Source organism: Lissotriton vulgaris, chromosome 6 (assembly GCF_964263255.1).
Source record: "Lissotriton vulgaris chromosome 6, aLisVul1.2, whole genome shotgun sequence".
Classification (NCBI taxonomy): Eukaryota; Metazoa; Chordata; class Amphibia; order Caudata; family Salamandridae; genus Lissotriton; species Lissotriton vulgaris.
This window is the reverse complement of record NC_141694.1, coordinates 1,232,686,061-1,232,710,125: the sequence shown is the minus strand read 5'-3', so window position 1 is coordinate 1,232,710,125 and position 24,065 is coordinate 1,232,686,061. Positions and strand designations below refer to the sequence as shown.

Here is a 24,065-nt window from a genome sequence, read left to right as displayed (position 1 = left end):
TTTGTTATTATAACTTTGTTTTCTTTATTCAGCTGAAGCCAGGCAGGCGGGGCTGGGCTCCCCACGTCACAGGGGGAGGAGTGATGGCAGCACCTAAAGAGTGCATGCTGGTTTGGCCGGCCAGAGACGGCCGGCCAAACCGTCATGCATACTCTGCATTCGTCCACCCAGGCTGCCTTACAGCCTGGATGGGGAACATGCACAGCCTGCCAGCCCCTGTCCTAGCGCTGAACCACCGCAATGAGACCTATCACAACGCAGCTGTAAGGCAGCGTTGTGATTGGTCAGGTTATTCTGGGAGATTATGAGCTTCCTGCCGAGTACAGACAGGAGGATGGAGGTAGAAGAAGCAGCGGCCAGTGGGATAGGTAAATGCTACTTTTTTATTTTTATTAATTCCCTTCCTCTATCGCCCCACCACCGCTGTTCGGTGGCAGCCGGTACTGGTCCCTGCCAATGACGAGCAACTTAGAAAATACTTTGCTACAGCAGCCATTGCATACTTATTTCAAACCTCCCCTCAGCCCCTCATACAGCCAAGAAGATGGTTGTGGTATGCGGTGCCCCAAGGGATCAAAACCTAGCTTGATCGTGGTGCTGCCTTAACAAACAAACTGCAAATGTATCATATAATACTGCGCACAGCCACAAAAAACACTGGACGTCCAAGGCACGATCAGCAACGGAAACATTAACATAAAAGCGTTGCTGCCAGCAGCAGCAAAATTAACATAGAAGTAGTGCTGCAAGCAGTGGCGTTCAAATTAAACAAAGCGCCCTTGCAACTGTGATTTCAGTGCAACAAGCTGCACCGATGCAGCTGCATTTCCTTGAATTCCATGAGTAACTCACTTGCAGCTGTTGAGGAAACACAAGAAGAGAGCTTAAAACTCCCAAGACGGTTCCATTATCACTGCAGCCCTGGCAAGTACCATGCATCAGGGGTTAGACTAACGCATTTTAGTGTGGTGTCCTCAGCACAGCAGTAAAATACATTAGTCATGCTTTTATAGCGCCTCCCTGACACCACCAGCACTGCGGGGCACAAATAAAACCGATGAGAAGAACGGCATTAACAGCGCGAGTGCACTGCTATCAGAGTGCACACTGTGCTGCAGCTGCCTGACAGGGCCGGACTGGGAACCAAAACCGGCTCTGGCAAAGTGCCCCGCGCGGAGGGGGGGGGTTTGGGGGTTGGGGGTGCCGTCGAGCTCTTTGCTAGGGCTGGGTTTCTGCCGATTATGTTACAGGGACGATTTTGCTGCAAAAACGGCCCTGTAACAAAAACTGCCCCCAGGGGTCCAAAATCGGCCCCCACTCGTGCGGCGCACCGGGGGATTGCCCGGTGCCTGCCACGGCCAGTCCAGGCCTGCTGCCTGAGACTGATCCTGCATAAAATGGCTCCTCCATTTATTCATAAATTCAATGGACATGGCTGCTATAACTCACGTATAAAATGATGGCACCTCTGCCCGGAGGTTCGGGTAACAAGTGACCCATCATAGCGGCACATCACCACTTAAACAAATACAACATCCTATCTGAAGTACAAGTCCTGTCGGGCCCCCAGGAAGACATCATTGCAAAACAAGCAGGGCTCAGAATCAGATCAACAACTTGACTTGCTGAGCCTGAGAAACCAGGTCACGGACTAGCTCACTCACAGCAACTTCTACTGCCGAGAACGTTTGCCTGATCTGCCCCTGGTCAGAGCCCTGAGGTCTACGGACCGTCTGACAAACTCGAGCAGAGCACTGTCTGAGCAGAGCAGCTGTCAGCAGTGGGAGTCCCCCAGTGCAACTTATAATAATAATAATAATAAAGTAGCTTATAAAGTGCCTGGTTACGCCATCCCGGCGTGTCCGCGCGCTGTGGAGAGAAACCGCAGGCAGCATTAACACCTCCCCCGCCCACAACTTAGCTTTATAAGTTGTACAGGTGAGTTTTAAGAAGACTTCTGAACTTGGCCTCCGATCTTTCTAGTCTGAGGCACATCGGGAGTCTGTTCCAGCTTAGAGCCGCTACGACTCCAAAAGATCGGCCTCCCATTTTAGCTCTTTTTACACAGGGAATCGTCAGCTGGCCTGTCCCTTCTGAGCGTAAAGCTCTACTCGGCTCATACCTATGTATCAGGTCTTGGAGATAGGATGGAGCTTTATGCCATAATATACGATGGCATATTAGGAGAGATTTATACATGACCCTCTTCTTGACTGGTAACCAGTGTAGAGCCGCAAGAGCAAACTTAGAGGTTGCTCTTTTTGGGAGTCTCAAGACTAGTCGAGCGGCCGCATTTTGAAGAACTTGCAGACGTCCCAGACTTTTTTTTGTAGCACCTAAAAACAGGATATTCCCGTAATCCATACGGGACGTCACAAGTGCCCTGGTCATGGTGCGTCTAGCTTCAAGAGGAAGTAGATCTAAGGTGTGATTAAGTGTTTTTAGCACCCCAAAGCACTTTCCCACTATGCAACGAATGTGGCCCTCATAGGATAGTCTGGGATCAACCCATATCCCCAGATTCTTTGCCTCCTTACAGGGAGTGGGAGTGGGACCCAAGCATGGTGGCCACCAATCCGCTGTCCAGCTGAGGTTAACCCCACCAACCACCAGCACCTCGGTCTTGGCGCCATTTAACTTCAAACAGTGCAAGTTCATCCATGAGGCCAAGGCCTGCATGCAGGCCTTAAAGTTGGATGCCGCAGTTGAAGGTGCTTGAGACAGGGAGATCAGCAGTTGGGTGTCATCGGCGTAGGATACTTACTCCACTCAATACGCTTGTACTACTTTGGCCAGGGGGCCATGTATAAATTAAATAGAGTTGGACTCAGGGCAGAGCCCTTAGGCACTCCCTGTTCCAACGCCACCTCTGTGGATCGAAAAGAGCCCCGTTGAACCTGAAAGCTTTGGCCCGTAAGGAAGGATTTCAGCCACCCCAGTGCGGAACGTGTGACACCACCTCTGTTTAGACACTGCAGCAAGATGGAATGAGCTACAGTGTCAAACGCCGTACTGAGGTCTAACATCACCAGCGCCATGGTGTGTCCGGCATCCGCCCCTTGTCTTAGGGTCTCAGTAGCTGTCAGAAGGGCCGTCTCAGTCGAGAATCCTGACCGGAAACCCGATTGGGAGGAGTGCAGGATGTTAGCCTTCTCTAAGTGTGCCATCAGTTGAGAGTTTGCCACTTTCTCAGCCACCTTGGCTAAGTATGGCAGTAGAGAGATTGGCTTAAGGTTCTCAAGTACTTCATGGCTAACATTAGGTTTCTTCTTTATAGGAAGAACTACTGCTTTCTTCCAGTCTCCCGGAAGCGTTTGGGAGACAAACGAAGTCTGAAGTACATGCCTGATGTAAGGTTCCAGAACCAGCAGGCTCTCTCCCAACCCCTAGGGGGTGCCGGGTCCCGAGGGGAACCAGACTTAACACCAAGACAGATGCTATTTAGCCCCTCTGGGGGTGGGACCATAAAATACTCCAGGCAGCTTTCCGTATTGCTTACCCCGGTCACTTCCTCAAAACATAACCCACTTTCTGTTTTTTTTTTAAAAGGAAGCGTAAATATCCCTGACCTTCCCTGCAAAGTATTCTGCTACTCTGTTGCACTCCGCCACCGAGTCATTATCTGGGGCATTAGAGCTCACCACCAAAGAAATCTCTTTAAAAATCTTAAAGAGTTCTTTCGAGGAGTTCTCTGTCTCCTCAATACGTTTTTTATAATGGGTGGCTTTAGCTCCTCGCACCATAGTTTGGTACTTCCTCTGTGCCTCCCTATAGTTTCTCTTCATTTGTGAGCAGAAGTCCACTTGCCATCTACGCTCAATTTTCTTGCAGTCAGATTTTACAGTCTGCAGATCGGGCGTAAACCAAGGAGCTGACTTATTGCCTCTGCTGTCGGCCTTAGATAAACACATTGGGGCCACTGCGTTGAGGGCACTAAGAATGCGTTCCTCTAGCTTTTTATTCGCACAACTTAGTAACCATTAGTACAGCATCAACCCTAGGCAGCATTTTACCAGCAAAGTTAGTAAGTGGCCAGTTACAGGACAGGCAAGCATTAGAGAGTCTGTGATGATTGAGTAGTGATCAGATAACTTGGGACTGTTTACAATGAGGAAAGGAGCTAGGTTGCAGATCTAAGTGCAATAAGGTGTTCCGTAGCCAAACATGGTCTGGCAATTTTACTCTGTTCAGTGATGTAATTTATCCAAGGTTCTGCAAGCAGATGCAGTGGTCAGATCAGGTGTAAGATTATGTAGAATATGAGTAGATTGTGGTTATACAATTGTTTTACAGTCAGATCAGCTTACAGAGGGCGGTAGGATAGTGCCTTTAAATTTCAGGTGCTTTGCAGCAATTTCAGGATCTTTTTATAGCTTGTCCTTGCTCAAATGTGTACAATTCCTTATTTTTATCTGGGTCCATGGGCTTTATTGCTTGACTTAGCTCACAAAAAAGGTCACTCTGAGTGTAACATATTTAGTGGTTGAACATACCTCATAAGTACACTGAAACCTTGAAAATGTTACACAAGGGTAATCTGAAAACTTGGCTGCTATGTCACCGTAGGGAGAACAAAAGAAAACAATAGCATGAGCATAACTGAAACACTCCTATCTTGTCATGTATCTAAAATAGGGCGGCCCCGGAAACCCCTGGAAAGAAAGGAGTTGTCCCTGCAAACTCTTCAGATCCCTCACGGAAGTGATAAGAGCATTACACAAGCACCAAGCTAATAGGTCTCACCTAAGCACAAGCTGTTGGATTTGCCAATATGTTTTAACCATGTTGCACACTAGAGTGGAGTGGAGTGAAGTGGAGAGTCATGGAGTGGCTTGGAGTGAAGTGAGTAGAGGGTCGCAGAGTGGAAGGGGGTACAGTGGAGTAGAGTATCATAGAGTGGCATACAGTGTCGTGGAGTAGTGTAGAGCAGAGAGGAGTGGCATAAAAGGAATTGCGTAGAGTACATTGTTGTATAAAAGAGTTGCTTAGAGCGGAGTAAATTGTCATAAAGTGGAGAGGCATAGAGATGAGTAGTGTAGGAGAGTGAAATGGCATAGAGAGGAGTAGAGTATTGTAGAGTGGACTGGAGTGGGATAGAATGTCACAGAGTAGAGTGCAGTGGCGTAGAGTAGTATGTCTTGAATAGAGTGGAGTAAAGTGGCATAGAGGGAGTTGTATAGAGTGGAGTGGGGGTAGAGTGGGGTAGAGCGTCATAGAGTGGAGTATCTTAGAGTGTAGTGTCATAGAGTGGAGAAGAGTAGATTGGAGCAGAGTGCAGTGACGTATAGTGCATTGGTTTAGAGTAAAGTGATGTAGAGTGCATTAGCGTAGAGTGCAGTGACATAGAGGGTGGAGTAGAGTGCAGTAGAGTAGAGCAGTGCTGAGTAGATTGCAGTGGCCTAGACTGCAGTAGGTTAGAGTAGAGTATTTCAGAGTAGAGTGAAGTGGTGTAAAGTGCATTAGTGCAGAGTGCAGTGACATAGACGGTAGAGTAGAGTGGAGTAGAGTAGAGTAGAGCGGTGCTGAGTCGATTGCAGTAGCTTAGAGTAGTTTATTTCAGAGTAGAGTGAAGTAGTGTAGAGTAGAGAGGTTTAGGGTAGAGTGGAGTGATGCAGTATAGAGTGCAGTGGCAAAGAGTGGAGTGCAGTGGCGTGGAGTGGAGTGGAGTGGAGTGGTGCAGAATAGATTAGAGTGGTGTGGAGTGTATTGGTGAAGAATGCAGTAAAGTGGTGTAGAGTTCAGTGGTGCAGAATAGAGTACACCAGCTTAGAGTTCGGTGGCATTGAGTGCAATGGCATAGAGTAGGGTGGTGCAGAGTAGAGTGGTGCAGAGAGTAATGGCGTAGAGTACAGTGGTGTGGAGTAGGATAGAGTGGCATAGAGTGCAGTGACGTAGAGCGCAATGGTTTAGAGTGGCGTAGCATGTGGTGGCATTGAACGCAGTCTTGCAGAGTAGAGTGCAGTGGCGAAGAGTGCAGTGGCGCAGAGTAGAGTGGTTTAGAATAAAGTTGCATAGAGTAAAGTGGTGTAGAGTAGAGTAGAGTGTGTAGAGTAGAGTGGTGCAGAGAGCAGTGGTGCAGAGTACAGAGGGAACAGATGAACGTAGAGTGCAGTGACATAGAGCTCAATGGTGTAGAGTGGTGTAGTGTGCAATTGTGCAGGGTAGAGTGGTATTGGGTTCAGTGGTAGAGAGTGCAATCTTGTAGAGTAGAGTTGTATAGAGTGCAGTGCAGTGGCAGAGAGCAGAGTGGTGCAGAGTGGATTGGCAGAGGGAAAGTAGTGCAGAGTAGAATAGAGTGGCTGTGCAGTGGCGTAGAGTGTTGCAGAGTAGAGTATAGTGGCATAGAGTGCTGTGGTGCAGAGTAGTTGGCATGGAGTACAGTGGCATAGAGTGCACTAGTTTTCAGTAAAATGGTGTTTAGTGCATTGGCTTAGAGTGCAGCGGTTTAGAGTGGCATAGAGAGAAGTAGCAAAGAGTAGAGTGGCGTAGAGTGGCACAGCGTAGAGTGCAGTGGTTTAGAGTTCAGTGGCATAGAGTGCAGTGTTGCAGAGTAGACTATCGTAAAGTGCAGAAGTGTATATTAGAGTGGTGGAGAGTGCCCTGGCATGGAGGTCAGTGGCATACAGTGTAAGGTGTAGAGTGGAATATGCATGGTGTAGGAGCACACTGCCATTACAGACAACACATCTTCAATTGATATGACCATTACATTTGCACATACATACAGTTTTACTGATAAAAGTATACAGCACACAAACGATAATGTGTGGTAATATCATCGTCCAAGTGTATTGATTTGTTTTGATCATATTAAAATATTTGTTTCCACCACACTTCAGAATTGCCAAAAGATTTGCTTAATTTGTGCTTTTTTCTAATTTTGATATATTCTAACATATCTTCACAGTTCATTTACATTTAAATGTTATTGTGTGCTAGAAAAACAACTAACATATTACAGCCTTCCTCAAGCACCCCTAGTAGCCAGCATGATTGTAACATAAATCCTCTCACTTTGAAGTCAGAGAAAGAAAAGTAAACACTAAGCTTCCTGGAAGACAGAGCCTGACATTTGACCTCTATCTTGAAAGCACAACAAATATGACAAGATAAGAACAAGATTTAAAAGCCTATTTACAGAAATCCAGTACTGGTGGAAGAATACAGTAAATAGGGTTTGGACAAGGGAAGGAATGAACTCAGTTGTTCTGCTAATAACAAACAGAGCAGACAGATGAAAGCAAGCACATGTGAGTTACAAACCACAACACCAATGGTAAGTAATAGGTGGAATGCAATCCATGGGAAGCTTTCCAAATGTCCCCAAGATGCCATTAGCTGTATGGTCGGCTCCGACTTAAAAAGAACCGGCAGCACTGGGAGTAGAGAATGTATTTATGGGTAATCCCTAGAGTAGGAATAGAAATAAAAAACAGCTTTAGGAAGTGGTGATCAGTATTGGTAGATGGGCACATTCATTCAATAAGTAAGGAATGGGCAGAGGAAGTAGCAGAGGAGGCAATTTAAGTTTTTCTCTAAAACTGCTTGCTTGTTTTGGCTTTACTAAGTTACTGCTGCTTCAAAGGATGAAAGAGCATATGCTGGCAAAACAACGGTGGTAACGTTACAGGGAACCGTTTTACTGCCAAGCATTCTTGTACCCGAAAATGTCCAGATTTGGAGTTGAATCCTAATTGGCTATAGATGCCTACATGGCAACACACATGGTATGTAAATGTAAATGTCAAGGTATTTGTAGAGCGCGCTGCCATCAAGTGGTTTCCTGGCACTATTACTCATACCACTGTGGAACCCTTCCCGGCTTTCCCTGTGATGTGTCTACTCCTGGGCACCCCCTGGGTGAAGCCAGGCATCCTAGCGCTGTTGGGGCCGGTGTGGAGGTTAAGCAAGCTATTGCCCAGAGTTGCAGAATGGGGCCCATGATTAGAATAGGCACAGAGGCGAGAATTGGCAGGTCCGAGGAAATTGAGCCCAAGACCCACCGAGGCAGGAATTGAACCCTGGTCCCGGGCAGACTACTGCATCAGGGTCTGCCGCTGTAACCATTGAGCCACACTCCTCCACTTTATATAGGAGGCACCTGTTCATTTCAAGCCAGAATCGCTTCTGCCTAAAATGACCTGCACTTCTCTGTAAATCAGTGGGGAAAATAAATTACCCCATTGTTTTTCAGACTCCTCCACTTTCCTGTTTTCAAATGATAGCAGGTATGTAAATTACCTCACTGGTTTATGAATTGTCTTAAAAACGGAAAATCTAAAGTGGGCTATGTAGACATTCTAGTAATGCTGTGAAGTGAAACAATGTGCAGTGATCTTGTTATTGGACATGTTCCAAGCTCTGAAGCATTTAAACCAATTCCAGAAATTAGCAGAAGGCTTTCCAGCAATACGGCACAACTCCCACCAATTTCTAGGAAATTCCCTGGTGTTCTCAGCAGCCTGTTGTTGTCTCCAGTTATTGCATCGTTTTTTTCCAGACACCTGTCAACTGCGCAGGAACTGGTGGTGGGTAAAACTAATAAAGGACCTGCCATTTCACTAATAATTTACAGGGTGTTATAAATCAGCTCTAAGATATTTTAATTAATTACCAATAGACCTTACTAAATGTATAGGTCTGGTTTAGCCAAGACCTTTTGATTTTAAATATATGTATTATAATGGCTTTCAGTCAGACCTCTTCACCAATTGGTATGTTATTGTGTCATTCACATTTTGTTTCCACTTACTCCAGCATACTGCAAAAGGAGGAGGGTCAGCCCACTTCATCAATTAGCTGTCTTGCACTTTGAGTGACAGAATTGTTTCCTAATCACGTGTGCAGAGTTGCTCGAAATGGAAGGCCCTCAGGTGTCAGGGCTGTAGTGCAGGGCTACTTGGCTACTCCTTTATTGTAAAATGTTTTATTTTTGTGTGAACATTGCATATGTTTACAAAAGCTAAATAAATACAAGAGGCATACTTACTGTGAGATATTGGGTTGCTGGTTGACTGGGATGGGAGCCCTGGTCAAGCAGCAACATCAATCTGTGTCAGGGTGAGGCACAAGCCATCCCTAAATTAACCTGCGCTCAACCCTCTGGTAGCTTTTCACAGATCAGATAGGCTTAACTTAGAGTCAATGTGCAGAGTATTTGTGCAACACTCCAAACAGTAATATAGTGAGAACCACACAAAAAGGATCCCACCCCAAGTCTGAAAAATAGAACTTTCTTTAAGAAATAAAACAAGACCAAAACCTCAAGAATCCATTCAGTAGGACTGGAGATATTCCAGTTTAACGATTTTATTGAAAATAGCTCTAAAACACACAAAGCGCTAACTGTGAATATCTGGTCATGTAAGACCAGGACAAAGTCACAAGTTCAGGCTGACCACGATGGGGTGCAGGCCAGCTACCAGAACCCAGTTAGGCCCGCTGAACAGAGTACCTTAAATCGTGGTTTGAGGGGTATTATGAGGATCTGTGTCGGACATGCTTTGCACAGACGAAGAGATGCGATTCCATTGATGGGGCTTGAAATATGAAGTCCAACATTGTGAATGTGGTACACAATCAGGGCGATACATCACTTTTGAAGAGCTGAAAGGCTACGATGTGGAGTCTGTCATCAAGACTGCCATCTATGAGGGATGTGAGGGCCTGCACTGAGAATACATTGCGCAGTGACAGTTTCAATGGGGCTCCGGTGGCAATGCGGGCTTTGTGACTGGTCCAATCCATGCAGCAGCTGCGATGTGTCGTTCTGCTTGGATTTGCGCTGTGCAGCAGAGGAGATGCATTGGATCTGCTTGATTCACAGAGGCTATCAGAGCACATTAAGTCCATTTCCAAGAGTACATGACTGGGGTGGCACCATTTGGCAGGGTAGACCCACAGATGGAAGAGTACAGGTGCAGGTGCAAGGTTGTTGGAAACTTGTTGTGTCCCTGAGGCTTCAGATCAGGAGGCCAGCCAGCTAGCTCTTGGAGTCACTCTGGGTTCAAGAGATGCAGGTCTAGTCCTTCTCACCCAGGCACGAGTGTGGCAGGCAGTAGGGCAGCACAGCAGGGCAGAAGTCTTTCAGAGCAGCAGTCCAGCAGAGTGGAATTCATTTCAGCAGCACAACAGTCCTTCCTGGCAGAGTATTCACAGGTCCAGAAATGTACTGATGTGTTGGAGTCTGAGTTCCAGTATATATACTCTGTTGTGCCTTTTGAGTGGGGAGAAGCTTATAGCGGTAGGCCTTTGTAGTGCACAAATGCCCTGCCTTCCCGGCCCGTCTCCAGACTAACTATGGGGGTATGCAGCCCTTTGTGTGGAGACAGAACATAGCCTATTCAAGTGTAAGTGGGACTGGGTCCAGCTCCTCCCTCCCATCCTGACAGTGATGGCCCATACCGGCACACCTAAGCTCCGCATTGGGTGTGGCTGTCTAGGAGGAATATACAAATCCCAACTGTCTCCCGCACCCAGTCATATGATCCAGAGACAGGCTGCAGACACCATATGGCTAAGGTAGGAAAATGCCAACTTTCAAAAAGTTTTGTTTTAAAAAGATAAGAAAAGCAGAATGCACTCCTTCCCTTTTTGTTTAAAAAGTTTATCTAACTCAGTGGAACAATTATTCATTGTGATTGCGTGCGAACATACTGCGGTCTGTCCCAAAAAACGCAATTCTAAAAGATTGTCCAAAACCCACATATATTAAAACCCACTGCAATTTAAACCTGAAAAAATCATAACCCTAATCACCACCTTCTCTTGTTTTATCCCCTGCCAAAACCAAAAATAAATACATACTACACGGTGAATACAAAATGTGGAAGCAAATTGGTAAACATATGTAACAGCAAGCCCTTTAAATGCATAGCCTTCCGCACTTAAAAACCACAACTTCAATCACCCACTGCACTGATATTAATAATGGCCATCTCCAAGGTGTACTGGAAGATATAAACAGATTAGTCACCTTAAAAAACCACGAATGGCGGTCTCATCGTAACATGCAGCTCACATTGTTTTTATTTTTATGTGTAGTAACGTTTTTTCTTTTTTACAAAATAAAGCACTGGCCAGATATTCAGTTATTAAGTGGTTTTATGACCTTCTGCTGTTTTTCGAGTGTCTGACCCGCATCACCTACTTAGACAGAAACACTTAGACAGAAACAGAGGTATAAGATTACAAGCATCAACAGAGTAATTAAAGGTAGGATTCTGCCATACTGCTAAAACAGTGAATATATGTAGGCATATAGATACATGGCAGCAATCAAGCGTACTCCTAAGATGCAAACCCTACTTAAGTGTACCTAGCATGTATAATGGTGTAAAGCCAAGAATCCCCAACGGAAAAGACAACCCCATTACCTGATGAAAGGGAACAAAGGACCCCAAGGTCCGCAAGGATGTCAGATCACTGCCTGCTGGAGTTTCTGAGTGCAGGGACTTCAGAGTCTCATGTCAGCATGGAAGCTTCTCCTCTGGTTGCCCAGTGAAGATGTGGCTCTTTTATACCCGAAAGGTACCCTCAGGGGTTCTACCTAGATATGAAATGTTACTGTGGGTCTGTCGTTCAAAGATGACGATAGCACTGACTTTTCTACAGAGTTATTATACAGAAGATGGTAATCCTGCTGTACGTGTCCTAGGCAGGGATGTAAGATATGATAATAGGAATCCGCATGCATAATAAATGAGGCTAGTTTTTTTTCAGAAAACCACACGTCATTTATTTGGCACATAACTAGGTGAAAGGTCAGTGCCCGAGCCGGTATGTAGAACAAAGTAGGACGATCGTGCAGCTACCTAGGCCTATAATGGGGTACCTTGGGGCTCATAACACCATAGCGTCACTCCCCTGCCTTTTGGCTAGGTTTGTGCTATAGAAAAACCATATACATACATATACTAAATATGCCTAAATGTCCATCATTATGCCAAAGTCACTATTATACCGCAGCTGGGCATGACACACTACACTTGAGTATGCATACACACATACATCCAGATGCACAAATAGGATCTTCTTTTAGCCCATGACAGACCCCACTTTATCTCCACATTTGGCTGCTTATCTCATTAGTGCCCATCAACCCCTGGTTTCCACTGCTCCTCCTGTGCCTGGCCCTGAACACTCTTCAAAAGTATCACTTATGGAGGAGGGCCTTTAATACAGCCAATCACCATGCGGCTCGAGCTTTACATAGTGTTCGCTTCTGTCACGGATCTTGAACTGTCAATCACAGTGTCTGCTTGACATACGGCTTGCCGTTGGCTTTGAAGACTTGATATGCAGCACTCGTCTCGTGAGCTGCAACCTGTATTTTTTAGGCCCCAAACTGCACGGAACCCAAACCTTGCAAGTGCGATGGGACCAGCATGGACTGCAGGATCATCACGCATGCACAGTTTTTTTGCCCTTTTACTTTATGGGTTTATAGCTGTTTGGCACTGCCTCTGACCCTTCGAGTGATAGGTAATATTTGAAGTGGTTGCACCGACGAAATGCTCCCAAGGGCAGGCGCCAGTGTAGAGATTCGTAGCTTAGTAGGATTTCTCAGTGGGTTAATGCAATTTGTATGGAGATCCTTGCATTTGCTGCTGGGCAGCACAGCCAGTCCCGGTCGAATAGTTCAGTGAATTGCTCGCCCATTGCAATATTGAACTGCATTCTTCAAAGTAGAGGTGTAAATCCTCACGTTTTAACTCCTTCTTTCCTACTTCTGTGTTAATAAGTCCCTTCCAGTTGGGCAGTATTTAATACAATTATTAGGGACAAAAGGGAATTATGTCTGCATTGTGTGCTACACGGATGTTGAGTATTGTTTCAAGTTCAATACTTCATATATAATATATGTAGGACAGAAGTTGTCATCGTTTTTCTCAAACAGGTTTCAACATAAGTTTCTTTCTCACATTCTATGACTATCATTACATGCGTTTTCTTCACTTTTTCATTGATATTCTTGGCTTCATTTTTTATTGCTTTTAGTGGATAAACTACTTGTATGTTTCGGTTTATATCTACAAGTGAAGTAGCTTGGCAAGTTCCAGCTGTGTTTCCCTGGATTGGTGGCTGCTGAGTCTGGAGGCTAAGATGTGGCCAAATTCACAAAGGCTCCGTTTTTTATTTCGAACCTTTCTTTCAACCAAGACACCGCATAACACTTTCCATGCTCATGACGAGCTGAGCTCGTCAATGTATGACATTGTTCTACATTCTGTCCATCAACTGTGTTTTTTGCGATTTTTGCCTTGGGCATGACAGGCACGAGGGGGAGTGGTAGGTGCACTGTTATCAGTGCGCATGTGGGTTTGACAGTCCGTCTCAGGATGGCCAAACTGACATGCACAATGAAGCTGTCTCCAACCCGAGCTGCATTGCCGGGTTGGAGACAGCAGGCAGATGCTCCCAGTCTCTCTGGGAGCAAAAATCCAGGCCACTCAGGCCAATCCTGATGCTGCTCTCATGCATGTTTTTCTTTTTTGTCTTGTCCCCTCCCCCCGCCACTTTTCCCTGACACCAGCCGCAACTGCTAACTTATTGCGCAACATAGTTCAGTAGCCAAAGTTGCTGCACTGTATTGTGCCAATAGGAGAATGCAAGGCAGCAGCATATCTATTAAGATATGGCGCTGCAGCTGCTCTCTGCCCCAGCGCAGGACCTCTTTCCGGATGCCTAGCTCCTCGCATAACCCCTGGCACCAAAGTACAAAGGTGTGTGTGTGATGTCTAGCATAGGAATCTGGCAGTGGCGAGTCCTGCTCAACTCTAGAAGCACTGGAGCAAGGACTAAGTCAGGCTCACTGCAAATCTACTGTTGAAATCCCAGCAGGGATGGGTCAGAGGAGACCACCACATCTCACAGCTGCCACTGAAAGTCTAGAAGGGGTGAAGCAGAGTCAGTAGCAGATCAAAGTGCTGTTTCTGACCCGATGTCACTAGCATTTTGGAGGCCCCTACCAGGAGTGAGATATTGTTCCTTTAGTCCAAGCCCAGTTGGTCGTCTACTGGCCCATAGGTTCCCAATTACTAATGGCTCCCTCTGGGTGAAGTGTTTACAGCACCTAGCGCGTACCATCACCCCAGGGTGAGGTATGTACAAAATGTGATAAATACCTATTTCTTTTTGTTTATACTTGGAAATGACGCATAACATACCTAATCTGTATTTAAATAAAGAAAGAAATAATAAATAAAGTACCTAATTCTGCATGTTTTGCTTTTTCCACCAATACGTTTCGGCAGGTTTGACTTCTTAAGGAGGAAAAGAACTGGATGAGATAAACTCCTCTTTGGGCAGGTATCTGGATTTAACTCACAGCTGGTAACAAAGGGCTGTTCCAGGCTTTGCGAACCTTCAAGGGTGCGGCTACAGCATATCCTTCTCATGGTCTACCATCAGTTCCATGGGCAGCACCACACAAGTGTCTGTGAAAGGAGAGGATAAGAGTTCGCAATCAGGCCCCGCTGTTGTGCATTATTTGAGGAAAGGTCCATGTTGACAGCTTTTAACTTTTGGAGACCTTGATTGGAGGGGGCTCTGCAGGCATTTGGAATAGGGTTGTGGGGAAGCAAGGGTGTTACTATGAATAGTGTAGCAGGTGAGTGACACAGAGGCCCACAGTACCCCATACATTCCATGTTTGTTGCCAAACTATGGGCCCATTTTCCTTTCTTGTATTAGGACCCATGGCGCCCTTGCCACTCTATTTTGGAAGTGAAGGAAGAGAGGTACCCTGAGAGGAACTGTAAGCCCAACCAGAGATGCTAGTTTAGGCAGTGTTATGTGATGTGCCTGAATCTTAAAACTGCACTTGCTCAAATTCTCAGCAGCAGTTGCAACTATTCACTCTTGTACATTTGTGTGGCAGGTAACGGGTAGTCTTTCCGAGAAAAACAGAAGCAACTGACAGGCTCGTACATCACACAATTGTGAACAAAAATCCAAACAGAAATTAACAATAAGAATGGAACAGCCTCGCACTATTGGCACCAGGAAAAAATCCAGTCACGTGCAGTGTTGATTCCTCCTCTTGCCTCAATTCTTTTCTGAGTTAATTTCCAAGTTATTGACTGCTTTAGCTGTTATTTTAGCTGTGGGTTTCTATCACGATCTTTGTTGATAATTGTTTATTGTAAAATGTTTTTAACTGTTTATTTTTTATGATGTGCATTGTACTTTATTGCCTCAACCATTTATGGGCTCTGTCCCGAAATTAACAGAAACAAAGTCATTTCAAAGTTAATTTAAGGTACATAGAATAATAATCTTTTTACTACTTGGTTTTCTTGTTTGTAAAGCACACATTAACATTGAAGAGGGATTTAACAGTTAAAACAAATCTTTGTTGATTTTAAGCGTAAATTATGCAGCCACCCTGTGTGTGTGCGGGGGGTGGGGGGACGGTTGCATTCTTTCTTCATGTCTGTGTTCCTCAGTGTAAGGATCTCTTCTCCAGTGCCACTGTGTTTTACCTTACCCATCAACGTCTTTATAACATATTAGAGTATGCTTTCTTTATAATTATGTGTTTAATTGCTTTTTTAGCTAGCCTAATCTGATGACACAGTACACGCAGCCGTTGAATGGTATGCTATTTTATACATTCTGTGATGTTGCGTTTTACTATACTTTAAATCTAACTGCATTTCCTACGCCACCGCAAGCCCACATGAAAACATGGGCAATGTACCAACATCCAGGATAGCTGGTGAGATAGTTAATGAAGTTGGCACTTGCTGCTAAGATCTGTTTGAATCACAGGTTCTACACACTGTGTAATGAAGAACGTCCAGTTTTTCAGGTTTGGGTGGCAACAATTGAAAACTGCAACATGGGGCCTCTTGTGGATCATTTCTACAGTCAGGAGTTTATCCCAGTTCTAGGGCATCTTTTGAGAAACTATATCCCTTTATGTGCCATCCTACTTTTCAGCAGACGAGCCAAAGAGTGAATGGGAGTCCAGCGTAATCACAACTGACCCCTTATGGAAGGCGCTGTACAGAAGCATGCTCTCACTGTACCAATGGGGGAACATCCTTTACAACGTGGATTTTACACCGCAGTTACCTTACAACGCAACTTTTACAACGCAAGTTGTAACAACGAATTGCGCTGGGGGCGCTCCAGGATAGTAAATAGTTGAATTTACTATCCAACTCCTTCCCTACTATCCACGGGGACTGGAGTTCGAATAGTAAATTAAACTATTCACTATCCAGCCCCTAACAACGCAAGTCGTGGTAACGACTTGCGTTGTAAAACAGGCGTCGTAAAGTACTGCGATGTAAAACATCGCGTTGTAACGACATACATCCGTACCAATGAGGAGCTTGAGCCATGTCAGAGGGAGGGAGGCTGTATCCTGAGCCTGGCTGAGATAGTTTAAGTTCCTGAGTATGTCATGGCTTGAATAGGGCTAGACCACAACCCGATTCATATTTTAGTGCTCAAACTTTTTTAGGTTGAGCCTGGGCAGCGCATGTGCTGCTCTGCGAGGCATGCTGTATTCAGGTTGTGACTTGAAGCTCCACCCACTCTCCGTCCATATTTTTCATTGGCTTGTGTCATTGTCCACTGTTAACTGTGGCTTTTCATTGGTCAATAGGCTTAGTAGTCCCTCCTTAGTAACGCCTTGTCTCTTCTTGTAACCTCCCATGAGGACACCCTATGTTACCTGTGTTGTTACTCGGTAGGCTTTAATTACAGCCTCTGATCACTACTTTTTCAAATAGGTTTGTCCTGCAGGACACGCTCTCTCCTAATGCTTTTTAATGTTTTATGCGGTCCAAAAGGGGGTGGTGATGAACGGAGCATCTGAATCAATCAAACACTCACACCCAGTCAAAAGATCTGGGTTTAATCCATCACCGTTCTTTAGCCCACTCTGCCACCCCATATATATATAGCCATGTCTGAACTGGGGTGGCAGAGTGGGCTAAAGAACGGTGATGGATGAAACCCAGATCTTTTGACTGGGTGTGAGTGTTTGATTGATCCATATGCTCCGTCCATCACCACCCCCTTTCGTGCCGCTTTTAATGTTTTATAGCACGGGTGCCGAACGCATTTGCAAAGCAATAGGTCTTGCATTTGCCAGGTTTTCAGCTATTGGCATTGTAAATGACAATTACTTTTATTTATCTGTTTTGAAAACAACACATAAATAAAAGGCTTAGATTGTCATTTACATTGCCAATAGCTCAAACTCTCGTAAATGCGAGACCTATTGCATTATAAATGCTTTTTCTAATTGTTCACAGTTTTCAGATAAATATACTGAGGCTAAGGACTCTAGGAGAAAGTGCGGGTGCCAGTACTACAGCTCAGAATGTGTGTCCCTTAGAGTCAACTACTTAACCATTGAATCATATCGCCTTCCTGAACCTCAAGGGCCACAATCCCAATCACAGACAAAAATGTCCACACGCAGCTGTCTGACCAGACTGAACAACAACGTCGATACCTTCTTTCTCCCCAGTTATATGACATGTATCTAAGATTACTTGCCTGCTGCCCAGTTTGTCACCTACCCCCAGCTCCCACATTGCCTCCCCCTGTTAGTGGCCCAGGGACCACCTCTAACCTAGTATGGCACCAAGACCACTGCACAGGGCTAATCGTATTTAGACCCTCAGCCTTTTAATAAATGTTTAATTTTTTTCCGAACTGTGAAGTGAGCACAGGCAGCAAGGATTTAAAGTTATTCGTGAAAGAAGTCACACTTGTGTTCAGTATATTCAAGCCAGTCAGAAGTGGAGGGCAGGCAGCCTTTGCTCTTTTCCACGTGCCGCGCACATATTAGTTGCTTCCCTTGTTCTGTTTCAACATGTATTTACTTAATATAATAAACACAATCTTATGCCAATCCTTCGTGGTGCAGCTAACGCTGCAACACCACTAGGTGGCACCAAATACCGTGGCTGGTTTCTCTTTCCCCGGCGTGCTTGTTTCTTTGAATTACGCTCTGCTACTTGGACGATAAGCAAATACCGGGCCATAAAAGGGATCGGGCCCCGGCCCCAGGCCTCACCACAGCATCTGACATGCCTGGTAAGGATGCTGTCATTCGAACTCAGGGCACAGTATTGAACAATGGACAGCTTCTTACTACTTAGACGCATCTCCTCCCTGATCTCACAGCCTCACTCCACTCATCGGAACCTCACTGACCCCAGGGTACCTGACCAGGAGAGACCATAGTACAGCATCCCAGTCACAGAAATTAGGAAGCACCCTGCTCTGTTCACTCTTTCTAAATATTCATTCGATGCATATCAGGGAAGTGAGGCCTAGCCAGGCGATGCATCGATTAGCCCAAAGTGTGTTGAAAGAGCATGCTTCTTCCCCATTTATTAGGTCGAGGACCGTAGGCTGCGCTTGCGCAGTCTCGGTCAGAGATTTAATGTTTCTTAGTAGAGGGGCTTGTTATAAATGACCTGAAGTCAGCAGTCTGCCGCCTACCATGCCTACACCATCAGGATGCCTTCCTTGCCTAGCATTTGTCTAAATATTCACACTATTTTTACAGATAAGGAAAGTGATCAGAGGCCAGTAGATTAAGGTATTTGCAAAAGATCACACAGGTGGGTGGAGTGATGATTCTAGGATTAGAAATCGTGTCACCTTCTGCTTCTGATAACTATCTAACTCCTGTACAACATCGTTTCTTCTTTGCTTCATAGACCACGCCAGGTATGGTCTGGCGACCTCCCCTTCACCAGGCTACCTGACCTCACCGGCAGCATTTTTAGTAGCCATTGCTAAGAAAAGGGCTTCGTGAGTTAACTGTTCGCTGCTGACTTCTGCTGTTATCTGTGGCCCCGAGTTTGAGTCCTAATAAAGCCAGCTCAGCCTTTCATCCTTCCATTGTTGAAAGCCTTCAAACTGGGTAATAGTATCTTATCACATGTGATTTCAGCTCACAGAAAATACAGCAGTGACAGAGCAAGTGCTACATACATGTTATATTATGTTATGTTATGTTAGGTCCACTTTTAAAGCGCGACAAATCACCCGGGGGCATCTCAGCGCTTAACCTAGTGACTGAGAGAGGTGTCCAAACTGAGAAGTCTGAAATAGAACAGAAATGTTTTAAATTTTTTCCTAAAAACAGTATATGAGGAGCATTCGCGCAATGCAATGGGTAGTTGGTTCCAGTACCGTGGAGCAAGGTACGAGAAGGCTTTGCCACCCGTGTGCTTGAGACGTATTCGCGGGACTTTTAAGAGAGCTAAGGAATTGGATCTGAGGTGTCGTTCAGATACTTGTTTTGTGAATTTTTTTGGGAGATAGAGGGGACCTTTGCCGTTTAATGTGTTGAATGTGAGGCAGCAGATTTTAAAGTTAGATCGCTTCTTCACAGGTAACCAGTGTAGTTCTCCCAACAAAGGGGCTGAGGGAGAGCCTGGAGGACGATTTAAAATCATTCTTGCTGCAGTATTTTGGATTGCAGGCAGTTTAGCTAGCAGCGTCTCCCCGAGTTCGGCTACCAATGCGTTCCCATAATCAAGGCGGCTGATCACCATCGTCTGTACAAGGGTTCTTCTGTGTTTAATAGGCAGATAAGGCAGAATCTTACGTAGAAGATGTAAGCTGTAGTAGCAGGAGCTGATGTGGCCGAAATGGAATCTTTCATGGAAAGAGTTTGGTCCAATTTTAGACCAAAGTTTTTCACAGATTGGGTAGGAGTGTGGGTGACTTCCAGCTGGCGTGGCCACCAGTCCTCAGTCCAGATGGTAGGGGCTTTCCCCATTAGCATGATCTCAGTTTTGCTGGGATTTAACTTAAGACAGTTCTCCATCATCCAGTTTGAAATTGTGAGCAAACCCGCCGAGAATCAGGTTTGCTCTGCTTTTATATTATGGCCAATTGGGAATATCAATTGGGTATCATCTGCATAGGAGATTATTTCGAACTCTAGTGGTTCGACAATTTTAGCTAATGGGGCCATGTATACATTAAATAATGTTGGACTTAAGCAGGATCCGTGTGGAACACCCTTATTGAGACAAGCTTTCTGAGAGAGGTGGGGTCCAAGCATTATCGTTTGCCATATGACCTTTAAAAAATTCTGCAACAATTTCAGGGCTGTGCCTCGGATACCGCATACATATAGTCTTTCCATGAGCAAGGAATGCGAGATGTATCGAATGCCGCAGAGAGATCTAGAAGGATCAGGACTGTAGATCCTCCTGCATCCATTACTTGAACATGAACATGTTATAAGGTCTGCTGACCACAGTCTCCATTCCCCGCTAGGTCCTCTGCGCCTACCCGTCCTCTATGGGTTTAGACGTCTAATGACTCAAGGAAACCACATTTTCATCTGAGGTTCTCTCATCCTTTAACCACATAGTATGTAGGTTCCAGTGAGTTAATTAATGGATGGGTGGATGGATGTATGGATAGACGGATGGATGAAATGTGTAAGATGCACGGTGACCTCAGACCAAGGTGTCCTGGTGCTAGGACATCTGACACAGACTATTACTTCTAACCAGTGGCTCTCTCAGTCTGCAGTAGAGATGATGTTAAGTAGTGAGGACGCAGTGGACTCTGGAGAACCAAACCAGAGCATCCTATATTCAGGATGTAAGGCCCAGTGAGTATTGGAAAAGCCAGCAGGTCTGGCCTGGGGTAGCTGGCTATGATGGTTACACTTGTATACACATTATGCGAGGCGTAAGTAAAAAAAAAATAGTAGGTACAAAATATTGCCAAAACATGATTGCCATATGCTTGCACTTAAAATTTTAATTAAATATATATAATTTTAATGAAACAGGATTAGTGCTTTCTGGCAGGAAGGTGTATTTGGACCAGATCTAGAAACCTTTCTTAGTTTTAATGCACAATCCAGGAAATTATGATTGATATCGGTGCAGGTAAAAGGTTCTATTGTCTTTGAATTGCTGTAAATTGAAGACTTTGTTTGAACTTATGAGGATGACCCAAAAGGTGGCGGTCCTGCCCATCCTGCTCATTACTCCTTCCCCAGTCCCACTCCCACTTCATTTACAGAATGGGGGAAGGCAGTTTTCTTGATGGCAGAGCTGCTGGCAACTCTACAACGGCAGATTATTTGAGGTTGCTTGCCCTCCACCATTTCTGATGACTTCCCTTCTGTGGGAGACCGTTTGAGGGGCTGTGCTGGTCTCACACAAACAACAGAAGATGTCCATGATGCCTTTAGAGAAAGAGGCCGTCCGTCGCCTCATAGGCCTTTCATGTATAGCTCCTTGAAATGTTCCCCATTTGGGGCAATATTTCCAGGCGTCAAAAGGGGCAGAGTGGGGCAGAGTGGGGGCAGTCAGAGTGGTACCTGGGACTGAAGTCATGTGGAAGAGGGAATCGAGGATGATAGCCCAAGGGACTGGAAAAAAGGCTGAGGTTGTAGCCAATACAAAATTGTTCACCTCTGCCAGCTCCTACCAAGAAGGCATGAGCCAGTGTGAATGAAACATATTCGCCAGTGGGACGGTAGACTGTATGTACACTAAGCCTTGGTGGTGAACTCTGCTTTGTTTGTGGAATTTGTGGAGTTTTTCACGCTCCGCTGAGCTCGTGGAGTTTTGAAAACTCTGCTCTGCGTAGTGGAACAGATTTTTCCTCATTCGCGCTCGCTAACAGTTAGTTGGCGAGTGCGAGCCAGTAAAATCCAATGCTAGACCACTTCCCTGTTAGATTTCTGAACACGGGCGGTCGTGGATGGTCGCTACAGCTACAGCTCGCACTGAGAAACCTTCCTTTTGCATTGAGGAAAGCTGCAGCTTGAATAAAACTTCTGCTCGAGCAGCAGTAACACTCTCTTGCACTGTGCGAGATGCCACCCTGCACTAAAAATCAGTGTGAATGCCGCTGGGTTACCTACAACTCCGCTCGCAGAACTTCACGTAGTTTGGCTGATTTTTTTGTAATTCGCAGAGTTAACTCCGCAAACTCTGCCCAGGATTAATGTACGCCAGTCCTCACCATTGTTGAGGCTGGCAGTGACTCTTGATGTGTGTCTGGAGGTTAGTCAAATTCTATAATACGCTATAAATTTCAGTCAGTGGTACAAATCCAACCATGAGGACAAAAATTATGTTTGTGTAAATTCTGCTTATGAGTTTTCACCGCTAATACTTTTATGTTTCTGTAAAGTGGTACTTCATAACATACGTTGTTTATTGCCCCTCCATTTGAGCTCCATCACACATTTGTAATTCCAGTAACCCTTCTTGGTCCAACTGAAATGAATAAATGCCTGTATTCTCCATCATGCTTTTTTGTTCACTGTCTTAAACTTCATTGCCTAAAATCTAATTGCTTTTAAAAAAAAGACTGGTGCTTTGACTGCTAAAACAGTCAGATCTGCAGAATTTTGAAAAGTGGAACTAAGTTTGAGTCTTGGAGTTGGCTGAACATCCCTCGATTTTAGGCAAATCAAGTATCTCTCCGTGAGATATATATATATTGTTTTTTGTCTGGGATGGTTCAGTAGAGGAGGCTCAAACTTGGGTCAGTGTTCTTAATTCCAACAATGTCAATTTGCACTTTACCTCGTCCATCAGTGCAGCTAGCATCTATTTTCTGGATGTAGAAATTTATGTGGCTAATACCAAAGTGGAAAAAGCTGTATAGAAAAGATACAGCTGGCAATTCAGTCCTGCATTTTTCTAGTTTTCATCTTAGGCACTTATTACATAGCATCCCCTATGGGGAAATGCTACGAATAAAAATGATTTGTAGCAATCCATCAGACCTAGTGGAGGCCCAATTTCAATGCAAGGAAATATTTCTTGCCAGGGGTTACCTGTTGAAAACTATACAAGCGGCTATCAACAAAACATCAGAATTAGATAGGGAAATTCTCCTTATTCCCAAAAATATCAGGGAACCAGTGGTTAAAGAAGACAATAACCCGAAATCAGTGAGATTAATTATACCCTATAGTGCCCAAGAAAAAGCAATCACAAAGATCATTAATAAAAACTGGGACCTTGTAAGAAATGATCCAGTGATAGGTATCGATATGCCACTACAACCTAGTATTACCTTTAGGAGGGCAACCTCCATGTATAACAACTTAGTATCCAGTTGCCCCGAATCCACTTCAGCCAGCAAATGGCTAAAAGCATCCAATGGCTTCATCAAATGCAATTCATGCAAGGCGTGTGAGTGTGGTGTAAATAAAAAAAGCTATCATACAGCCTTCAGTGAGAAAGAAATCAAAATTTCTAAACCACTTCACTGCAAGACAGAATATGCTATCTATGTTTTAGAATGTACTTGTCCATTAAAATATGTGGGCAGCACAAAACTTCCTGCCAATAAGAGAGTTTTGCAACGCATTCGGGCAATTGTCAATCAGGACCCGACTTACCCTGTCGCCAGACACTTTTGAGAGGTCCACATTAACAACTTGAAGGACCTCTCATACTACGTAATTGACACCATCCCCAAGACCAAAAAGGGTGGTGACAGGGAACAGAAAATGCGCAAACACGAGACACGCTACATTCTAAATCTTAATAGTAAAAACCCGGGAGGCTTAAACACCACAGAAGACCTACACACATGCCTATGATAAATAATCAGTGATTGTTCTTCCGGCCTGTTTGGTTTTGCTCCACAAGTCCTTTTCCATTTTGCCCTCAGAATGCTCTAAAAATGATTTATACATATTCTGTTTTTAAATACCACACCTTAAGTCATCAAGAATCATGAATCTCAATCTAATATACTTGATTTTCATACATGTTCCAAGACCCACCGACTACTTCTCTTAACCAAAAAACATGTTGGTTTTTTAACTTTTAGTCACTTTATGCACCTTTATTTCAATCATGATTCTTTATCTTATTTACAATGACGACCCATGAATTTCTACATAAGACTACACCCCTGACAATATTGAGTGTTTTATCACTATATCATGGGAATTATGTTGTAAGTCCTGTAGGGGATAAAAACCCGCATTTTAAAGCTTTGAATTACAATCAGTCCAGTATGGCAAATTTACATAGCAGGTCAGATAGATTGTGACACTGCATTCAATCACTATATTATTG

At 44.7% G+C, this 24,065-nt stretch overlaps 1 protein-coding gene across 2 annotated transcripts in view; it reads left to right on the top strand.

The window, feature by feature from the left end:
* TAGAP (T cell activation RhoGTPase activating protein) overlaps nt 1-24,065 on the top strand; it is a 462,232-nt gene that overhangs the window by 186,643 nt on the left and 251,524 nt on the right. The gene's annotated exons all lie outside the window — the stretch shown is intronic.